This window comes from Arvicanthis niloticus, chromosome 9 (assembly GCF_011762505.2).
Source record: "Arvicanthis niloticus isolate mArvNil1 chromosome 9, mArvNil1.pat.X, whole genome shotgun sequence".
Lineage (NCBI taxonomy): Eukaryota > Metazoa > Chordata > Mammalia > Rodentia > Muridae > Arvicanthis > Arvicanthis niloticus.
Genome location: NC_047666.1, coordinates 72,225,267 through 72,235,655, shown reverse-complemented (window position 1 = coordinate 72,235,655; position 10,389 = coordinate 72,225,267). Strand labels below are relative to the sequence as shown.

At 46.1% G+C, this 10,389-nt stretch overlaps 1 long non-coding RNA gene across 2 annotated transcripts; it reads left to right on the top strand.

Moving 5' to 3' along the window:
* The first annotated feature begins 206 nt into the window (after positions 1-206).
* LOC143443431 (uncharacterized) lies at positions 207-6,300 on the top strand. Of its 2 annotated transcripts, XR_013112388.1 has the most exons (4): positions 207-332; positions 3,164-3,215; positions 4,220-4,394; positions 6,095-6,300. It is a non-coding gene; the product is annotated as an uncharacterized LOC143443431 (long non-coding RNA). The 2 variants fall into 2 exon arrangements; XR_013112387.1 differs by lacking the exon at positions 6,095-6,300 and having other exon boundaries at positions 4,220-4,690.
* Positions 6,301-10,389: the final 4,089 nt, after the last annotated feature.

Sequence of the window (10,389 nt, the reverse complement as noted above, 5' to 3'; positions counted from 1 at the left end):
GACAATAAATCATCTCATCTTTCCTTCTGGTTGCCGTGGTTACTATTTTTAACTGTCTTAAATGGCCAGGAAGAACCTGTGGGGAAGGTAGCCAGGGCAGCAAAGACCCATTTCCTGGCTCAGGAGCCCACAGCCCTGGGATGGTTTCCTGTTTGCCAAAGCAGAGCTGTGTTTGTACATCGGGAGAGGCTGTTATTCCCTTACAGTTTTAAGGTTTTGCAACACTATTAGGAAAGGAAAAAAAGAAAAAAGAAAACAACTCTGTCAGACTCAGCCCTCCAAGCAATTCTGCTGAGTTGGGAGGAGAATGCCGAGCATTGGGGACTGAAGAAGTAAGGAAAAGGAAACGGGGGGGGGGGGGGGAGAATTCAGCCTTGGTGGAACAGGATGTACTTAAAATTCTCCCTGTCTGTTATCCATCCCAGAGCTGGACGCTCCGAGGGTGTAGGAGGCCGCTGGGGCTTCATACATATTTATTGTGTCAGACAGATTTGTAGAGCACAACTCCAAAGATGTATTTCAAACGAAGCTAAATGGAATGCATTCACGGTCCATGCGAGAGTCTCAATTTGTTCTTAATTTCTTGGGACAAAGTGTGGCGCGGACACGTGGTGCAGAAAATCACAGGGTTCAAAGGGGATGTGGATCGGGGCAAGAGCCAGATACCAAGACCAGAGTGGGACATCCTGGAAGAGGGCCAGGGGTTCCAGCTAGCAGGAGTCTTCCCAAATCTCGGAGCTCCGGGAGCCGGGGGTTGTTGCAGGTTCCTGCTTACCCTTCACCTACAGTGGTTTCCGACTTTCTGGAATGAGGTGTCTTTCTTGGGACTCTTTTAGCTTTTGGATGGCCCTATTGGTATATAGCTCACTGTCCACCAAGGTCTGTGGGGACTGAGGTTAGCAAGGTCAAAATTTTGAAATCAGAATGCAGAGGCCAAAAGTCAAACCACAGGGTTCTGTTTCCACTCATCTTACCGTCACATTGCAGGAATTTCTGTGCCTAAGACATCAAGTATATTTGCTATTTTCTAAATATAGTATGGCCTACCAGAACTTCACTGGCTGACATGGATGTCTGCGGGACACAACCTGGCTGTCCTCTCTGGGCCTTGTTTTCTGAATGATAAAAAACAAGGGTATTGAACTAAGAGCCCTCTAACTCAAGCACCCCATCCCCAAGAAACTACAACAGAAGTTCATTAAATCTCACTCCTCCAAACCATATATATTTACATATGTGTGTGTGTGTGTGTATATAGAAAGAGAGAGAGAGAGAGAGAGAGAGAGAGAGAGAGAGAGAGAGAGAGAGACTCACTATATAGCTTATCAGGTTTGGAACTCACTGTGTAGCCCAGGCTGGCTTCATGCTCAGCAGCGTGCCACCACACCTGGGTCCACAGTTATTTCTTGGTGGAACTCAGGCAATTATGCTTCCTTGTCTCCTGTGTGGAAGTCTTTTGTTCCAGGCACCACAAAAGTACCCACAGTGGCCGGGCAGTGGTGGCGCATGCCTTTAATCCCAGCACTTGGGATGCAGAGGCAGGCGGATTTCTGAGTTTGAGGCCAGCCTGGTCTACAGAGTGAGTTCCAGGACAGCCAGGACTACACAGAGAAACTGTCTCAAAAAAAAAAAAAAAAAAAGAAAAGAAAAAAAAAAAGTACCCACAGTGGTTCAGCTTTTTAAGATTTTCAGTGCTCAGTTATCAGTGCTGTCTTGTTGCCTTCTTTCCCCTCCCCCTGGCCCCACCATCCCCTCCCCTGCCCCAGCCAGTTTGGTTTTGCTTAGCTTCTGTGCTAATTCATGCCACATGCAGTCACCAAGAACAACTGGCTTCAGGGGCCATTTCCTATCTGGTTCTAAATCTGTGCATGGCTCCTTACTGTCTCACCATGCATCCTTCCATCAACCTCCTCATGCCTGTTACTGTACTGTATAACCCAAAGGCTCAGGTTATACTCCATCCTCGTACATACATGTAGGAGCCAGAAGGCAAGCCTGTTGTAGTTTCTCAGGTACCATCCAACATGATGGTTTGCTTGGCCGGGTTGGTGTTTTGCTTTGTTTGTTTTGGTTTTTAGACAGTGTAGTGGCCTAGAACTAAGTAGGTTAAGCTAGCTACTCACAAGCCTTGGGGCTCTTATTGTTCCCTCCCCAGAACTGGTCACAAATGTACATCACGCCCTGACCTGTTTACGTGGGTTCTGGGGATCAAGCATATATCCCTGTGCTTGCAAAGCAAGCAGCTCAACTGAACTATCTCCCCAGCCTTCAGGTCCCTTCCTTATCGAGTTCTTCACTCATCAGAAGACTGCTGCCCCATATGCTGTACCAGTATTTCCATGTGGCTTCCCTTGTCTCTGAACCAATCTTCTCTGTCTAACTGCTCTGACAGGAATGTGACATGCCCCCTATGGGCTCATGCATTTAAACCCACATTCCTGGAGGTCCTGGAAACCTTTGAACATGAGGCCCGGTGGTAAGGTAGTGGCTTCTGGAGAGTAAGAGTTGCTTGGGTTCTGGCTGAGTTCTCTGCTTCCTGACTGTGACCAGGACATAAGCAGCCACCTCACATTTCTACTGTTGGGAGCCATGGTGGCCCTCGCTGCCATGCTTACCCCTAGCTTCTTGCCAAATATTTTTTTTAAGAAATGAAAAGTATTAGTATATTGTCCTTCATAACCCATGACACCAGCTGTCCTGCAGACTTCCCATCGTCCTCTTCTCTGTGCCATTTTGGTGATGATTCCCTACATTGGTCTTCAGTGGCTTGGCTTGATGCTTATTCAGAATTCACAATCTATTTCTTCCCTCCTTTTTTCCTGCACTTAATATGTTAAAATGCTGTATGGATTGTATCCTCTCCTGATGTCAGGTGCTGTATCTGAAATGCAAAGGATGATTGTGAAGATGAGGAAAGTAACGACTTTGACTGGCTACTAATCCAACAGTTGCTAGACTTGACTTCCTCAACCTACTTCTGTTTTCAGCCTGGCTCTCTGTGCCCATCACAGTTTGCCTGTATATTAAAGTTACAGCCTGAAGAGCAGAATCATGCCCTGAGCCTGTTGCTTGGTTACGGACCAAAGCTGAAGGAAGCAGAGCATTCAGCTTGCTCTGCCAATGACTTCTTTAACCAATGGCCTCTCCTTGTTTGTATTTCTAGCTCCTCGAATCAGGAAGAAGGTGACTTGGCCATGATGAGAGACTACATACAGGTACCATCTTATCTTCATAAACATGATGGTCTCTGTAGCGTCAGCTGGTAAGACAGTTAATGCATCATGATAAAGATGACAAGATGCTTGGTCATATTTCCTGAGCAAGCACTGCATACAAGTGAGGAATAAGACAAGGGGCCCTCCCTCCCGATACCAACTTGGTCCTAAATAAAGGAGGGAGGGCAAAAGAAGAGTTGAGAAGAGGGTGTGTCTCCGTCTCTTTTGTTTGTCATTGATGAAGGAAGGATGAGTAGGTACTTCTCTTAAAACGAGTTTTGAGGGCTCAGAATATAAGACCTTTCCTTTTGTCTCATTAGATCCAGTAGTGTTTTTGATGCCCTGGGAAAAGTTCCTGTGCTTCCCCTGAATTCCATGTCTTGAGACAGACTTCAGAGTTGTACTGGTGACTCAAGGGCTTCTGGATGTTGCTTTAATTTCCTCCAGACTGTCTACAGAGTGCCTGTCTACAGAAAGTGTCTGTCTGTCTGTCTGTGTATCTGTGTGTCTGTCTGTCTGTCTGTCTACAGAGAATGTCCATCTACAGAGATTTTATGTCTACAGAGAGCCTGTCTACAGTATCTGTCTACAGAAAGTGGCTGTCTGTCTGTCTGTCTGTCTATTTGGCTGGCTATCTGCAGAATGCCTGTCTACAAAGAGTGTCTGTCTACAGAAAGTATCTGTCTATCTACAGAGTGTCTTTCTACAGAGAGCATCTGTCTGCAGAATGCCTATCTACAAAGAGTGTCTACAGAAAGTGTCTGTCTATCTGTCTACAGAGAATGTCTGTCTGTCTACTGAGTGCCTGGGGCACAGCAAAGACATCAGTTGTCTTTTTCTGGGAAGAGTCAGAATGAGGTGCAAATGCACAACCAAGCACATTTCTAACCAACGTGTAGGTTGGTTTTCTTGTAGCACAGACTGATAGCTACTCAAGGTGTTAGGGGAGAGGGCAGACACAAGAAAGACTGGAGGTGAAATAGTTTGTATTTTTTTTCCTACAGAAAATACTCCTCTGTCACGATGAAGCTCTATCCATTCAGTGGTCTGATCAAAGGATGACTGGGATCCGTCACGGCTGTGTCTTACCCTAACTCCACCAGCTGATCCAGTTTCCACCACTGTTATGTCTCACACTGACTCCTCCAGCTCTTCCTTTTCTTACTCAGAGGCTACCGGGTAAAGATTCTGCCTCTCCAACAGCAGGGTCATGAACCAGGAAGGGAATCTCTTTGGTCATATTGTGCTACAGGGTTAAATCAACCCACCAAATTAAAAGGGTAACGTGGAGTTCACACAGCAATGGCAAAAGTCACTCTTAGGGAAGCTCTGTTTGCAACTAGGAGGCTTCCTTTCTATGGAAGGGTGGCTTTCATGCCTCTGCTTGGGTCTCCTTCCTTTCACTGCAGTACACTGCCTCTATGTCAGATATGCGTTGTAGTTTCCCTTGATAAAATGAATTAAAATAGTCTGGCTTGACCATTTCAGAAGTTCTCTATGTCATAGCTGAATCAGAGTTGGGAATTCTTGGAGTCAGATTGACCAGATTTAATTTGATTGATTGCTGCGGGCACTTGGGCAAGGGACTCAGCCTGAGTCATTTTCTCATCTAAAAATGGGGATGGCACTACCCAGCTGGATAGGTAGTTGGTAACTATAAATGTGATTGCATGTATGCTACTTGGCACACACATACCCACGCAGTAGTAGACTTTGTGTGATGCCTAACATTTGAGCTGAGGTGTCATGGCATGCAAGAGACCAACTGGTGGGTTAAACACTTTCTTCCTGAAGCATCACTTTTGTTCTGGTCACCAGTGGCTTAGAAGCAAGTGCAGGGTACAGTGGGGAGTTGAAGAGGAAAACAGAGAGCAGGAAGAAGCATTCCAAATGAAATCATACGCTTGGATTCCAAAGACAAGGGCTGGGTTTGCCAAGCTTTAGCCAGTGTTGGAGAGTGCCAGCTGCAGAGCATCTGGCTGAGATCCCCTTTCAGGCAGGCACTGTATCTGGCTGGACAACACTGCTCTCCCCAGGGGAAACAGGTCAAGCAAAACTTCCTCTCTCCTACCTCAGGACTGGGGGTGGGTGTGGAAGACATGGGACCTTCTTAAGCTGACACTATCTAAATGTAATAATCTTTAGGAGCTAACAGCACAGTGTATGAACACGAGGTGGTCTCTTGGTAGCAACAGGTCTTGTGGAATCTTCCACAACCAACTTACAAGAACAAAAGACACCTTTGTCATGATACCCAGCAAATACAGAATCTACTTCAGAGACACGAATACACCAAGCTCATGCTTAAATATCAGGATAAATATGTGTATTTTTTTCAAAGACCATCTGTAGAATTAACTCAACTTAATTCCCTGAATTGCCTTGAAACAATTCCAAGTGAGTTTAAGAATAATAAGAATTTTAAGAGTACTCTCCTAGTAAGCCAGGACAGAATCAACCCTATAAACCTGAGGAAAGGTATCTGGTGGGAATATCACAGTGTATGTAGAATCAAACTTAAGCAATCTGCAGTTTTAGGATTTAATCACACTAAACAAAGAGGCATGAAGAATTCCAGTCATTGAGGTGGTGATGATGACACTGATGGAGACAATATTACACCTCTGATACCTGAACCTCAGGGCAGTGACATTCGTCTACCTGAGACTGGACACATGCTGGGCCTGAACTCATCCCTTTTAGAGGTCTCCAGGCTCACTGTCTGACTGGAAAGTCTCCCTTTTGACTGAGCAGGGCCCTTGAGAAAGGTGCTGTTGAGCGAGACATCTCAGGGAGAATTAGTCTCTGAACAGCAAGAGAGAAGACGGCTTACTAACTCTTTCAGCAAAGCAACTATTTCTTTTCTTTCTCTTTTTTAGATGTGTTTATTTTTATTTTACATATATGGATGTTTTGCCTGCACACATGCATGGATACCACATGCATGCCAAAACAGACATCATGGAAGCCAAAAACAGACATCAATTCCCCCTAGAACTGGAGTTCCAGAACACATGGGTACTGGGAATTGTACCTAGTTCCTCTGGAAGAGCAACAAGTGCTCTTAACTACTGAACCAACTCTCATTTTAATGTTGCAAATGAATCACAAATTAAATGTTTTGTTTAGTTTGGATATATCTTTTAAACACTTACAGAGAAATAAAATGTTAACCCCTTCACTAGTTGCACTAGTGTAGTGTACTAGCTGTGCAGGACAAGGGATGCACACCTTTAATCCTAGCACTTTGGAGGCAAAGATGAGTGGATCTCTGTGAGACTGAGGCCACCCTGGTCTACATGGTGACATCCAAGTCAACCAAGGTTATTTATGAGTTAGGGGTCTAGTGGGGTGGATCATCATGCAAAAGTACTTGTGGGACAAGCCAGATGGCATGAGGTCAAACCCCAGATCATGTGGAAACAGATTCCCAACACACACACACACACACACACACACACACACACACACAAATAAATAAATTAAATAGAGGGTTTTCAGGGTGTTGGGGAAATGGGGACCAGGATGGTGTCTAACTGGAAGAAATGGGAAGAAAGATAGTCACACAGGTAGATGAAAACCTCGAGCCATTATCTGACAAAAAGTGAAGAACCTGGCAGGGGAAATCAAACCAGCTAATTGCATGCGTACAGGAGCCTGACAACAGCTCAGCTTAGCAAAAATGTGACAAACCAATTTGAGCTGGCCACAGGCCTCCTTTTCATGTAGTTTGTGATTTACTCCTCTGAGAATCATGGGACTTTGTAGCCATTGCAAAGGGACAAATGCAATGATCTCTGAGAGAATGGCTGCAGATTCTGAAGCAGAAGAAAGAGAGGACTGTGTGACTCCTGGCTCCTTCTCCTGCTGAGTTCTGGGCTCCGTTCCCTTCTCCCCTATGTCTCTCTTAGCCTGTCTGGCTGGCTCTGCAGCCTGATGGCTTTGCACTGGGAGGCTCCTCCCAGAGGCCTAAAGCAGGTCTGCTCAGGTCTAAGAACAGTGAGTTCCTACAAGCACTCTCCAAAATTTCTTTGAGGTGTGGCCTCTGTGGATACTGTATGTTTAAAATAACAGCCTGCAGTCGACTGTAGCTGCTTTGCTTCAGCCTTTAACCCAGACCCTCGGTAAAGAGTTTAGCTGGGGCGGGTGCCATTTCTCTTCTTCCTCTTGTCCTCCTTTCCCCTGTGGCTGAGAGAGATTTTTCCATTTCATTCTGCAGACATGTGAGGCATCTGATTCCCCCATTTCCCCCCTGTCCCATCCGTCCACACATCTGGAAGAGCCATGTTCACATCTGGAGACCATTCTCCTCTGGAAGGTTTCTTTCAACATTCTTTTCTTTGAAACCCAAGCCATGTAACCTCTTGTTCAAAAGGGCCTCTCAACTACTGGAATCTTCGGGAAAATGTCCTTATTTCAGCCTCTGTGCTGGGATTTATGACTCAAACCAAACCCAGCACTATGTTTCGGATTTCTTTCTTTCTTTCTTCTTTTTTTATAATTAATTTTTTGAGTTTCATGTTTTAAAGAACTGAAAGTTCTAGTCTGGGTCACATATACAGACAGGGAAGCTGGAAAATCAGAGGTTCAGCAGTTACCTGGGCAGGACCGATTGGTAAGCTGGTGACCTCAAGCAAATAGGACATGTCCCCATCAACAAAATTGATCTGTATAAAACATGCTTTATGATCCCAAGGGAATAATATCAAAAGATGAGGTGAGTTAGTTATCAAATATAATTGTCCCACACCAGAGTAAGATAAGGACAGAGGAGACAAGGCGGGGGTTAGGCTGGGCTGAGGTAGTCTCCGCATTTGCAGTAGCAGAGAAAGGCAGAAGTGTCTGGAACACCAGAGGCTGCTGACAACCTTGTGTGCTCAACCTCACCAAGTCACTAAAAGGTTATTTGATCAGTGGGTCTCAAATATAGGATGCACATAAACCACGCAGCCACCCTGACAAAACGCATTCTCATTTGGTGGTCTGAAAGGGGGCTGGTGTCAGCCTTCCTAACAAGCTGCCAGAGACGGCCAATGCTGAGTCCTGGATCACACTTGAGTAATTCGGCATTAGAGATATAAATTCCTACTAAGAAACAACAACATCAACAAACCCCAACCTCCACTAACACATGAGCTTGTCGCTTTTCTACCCTGTCCAGGGACAAGAGTAGGAGGGGAAGTGAGATCAAATTCAGATTCCTCAAGTACACTGGGCCCAAGGCAGCTCCACCCATGCACTCTCCTGCCTCGGGGCGGGAACTGCAATGCCTGCTGGATGAGAAAGGAAAGGGAATCGCCCCACTTCACCCACTGAAGGCCTCCAGTGCTTCCCTTCTTGAGTCAGATTTGTGCCAGGGTGAAGGACGGCTGCCATTAACTATAGATGGGGGGGGGGGGGCTCTGTCCTTGAGCTATGTTGCCTAGCAACCAAGAGATAGAGGGGCGGGGCGGAGGGGAAGATAGAGGGAGGGACAAAGGGAGGAAGAGATGAGAGGAGGGGAGGGAGAAAAGGAGGGAGACAAGAAGGAAATAATGGTGCCACTGAGCGAAGCTAGGCCGGCAAAGCTCTGGATTGCTCCTCTGCTACACGCCCAGAGGGTGGAATGTTAATAAGTCTCCAAGGGAGGGTACCAGTGGGTGTGAGCCTAGAAAGCAAGAGGCTAAAGGCATGAAAGTGTTCATTTTTCCTCATTTTATTATTTTTTAAGTATTAATAGCAAAAGGAGGAAGAAACCCCCGACTTCTTAGATGAGTTGGCAGAGAGAGCAAAAGGGAAAAACTGGAAAAGCACTCATAAACGCCAAGGGAACCATTAAAGGGCGTGGCGAGGGAGTGGAGCGCGCTGCTAGGGATTATGTTAAGAACTAAGACGTGTCTTGAAAAATGGCCCAAAAAACAATCTGTAAAAAGATCTAGCTAGGTGAAATGAAACTCAGCCCAAGCAGCTCCTGGGGCTCCTGAAGGACAAGAGGCAAGCTGGCCAACCCACTGAAATCCCCTAACAGCTGCCCCCATCAGGATCTCTGGGGGCAGGTACCTTCCAGTCCAGCCATCAGGAGGTGTTACAAGGCCAACTTCAGCGCAGAGCGGCTAAAGTGACTGTCTTTTACTCTCGCTGCCATCTTGGGCACATTAGTTTCTACACAGGCAGAGAGCCTGGATCCCACGGAAGACTGCGCGTGGCCCCTGATGTGGCCCTCCAGCTTCCTGCCCTGCCCACACTCCGACCACTACTACTTATTGCCACAAGGGCTTATCCTACTGAGAAGCAGATGGAGTCAAGCTGTCCCAGATGCTCTGCAGTTCCCTTGCCAGCAAAGGAAATACCAGACTTATTGTGGCATCCAATGCTTTCCACAGCATCTCTCAACCCTGCCTTTCCAGAGTTGTCCTGAGACCGACCGCCCTACAACCTAGCCACAAAATCACACTGTTGTTCACCAAGGCACAGATTTTCTTCCGGTGTTTTGTACATTGATAGAATTGCCTATTTGGCTCATCTCCTGAAAAAAAAGAAAAAAAAATCTTATTTACCCCTTTTAAATCCAAGTCAGGTGTGCTACTCACCCCGAATCCCAGATCTTGGGAAATAGAAGCAAGAGGGTCTCTAATACTTTCAGGCTAGCCTGCTCTAGTGATTTTTTTTTTTCAGGCCAGCTTGGGCTATGTAGTGAGAGTCAGTCTTGAAAAGGAAAAAGCAGCAGCCCAGCAGTTAAGATCACTTGCTGCAGGCGGATTTCTGAGTTCGAGGCCAGCCTGGTCTACAGAGTGAGTTCCAGGACAGCCAGGGCTACACAGAGAAACCCTGTCTCGAAAAACCAAAAAAAAAAAAAAAAAAAAGATCACTTGCTGCTTTTCTAGGTCAGAGTTCCTTCTCAGCGCCCAGCTCAGGTGGTTCTCAACCCTGACACCTCATCTGGCCTCCTCCAATGCCAACTCTTGCCCCTGCACATACACACAACAAAAATAAAGTCTTGTTTTAAAGGAAGGAAGGGAAGGGGGAAAATAAACATGATTTTTTATTTTCAAAGTAATGCATGCTCTTGTCTCCTGAGGGGTGTGTTTGCTTTAGTTCAGAATATGTCAAGTGCAAAGCAATCACTTCCGGGTGGCACTCCACATTTCCCTCCCTTTCCAGCTGACTCCTCAGTCACTTCCCGCCTCTCTAGTGG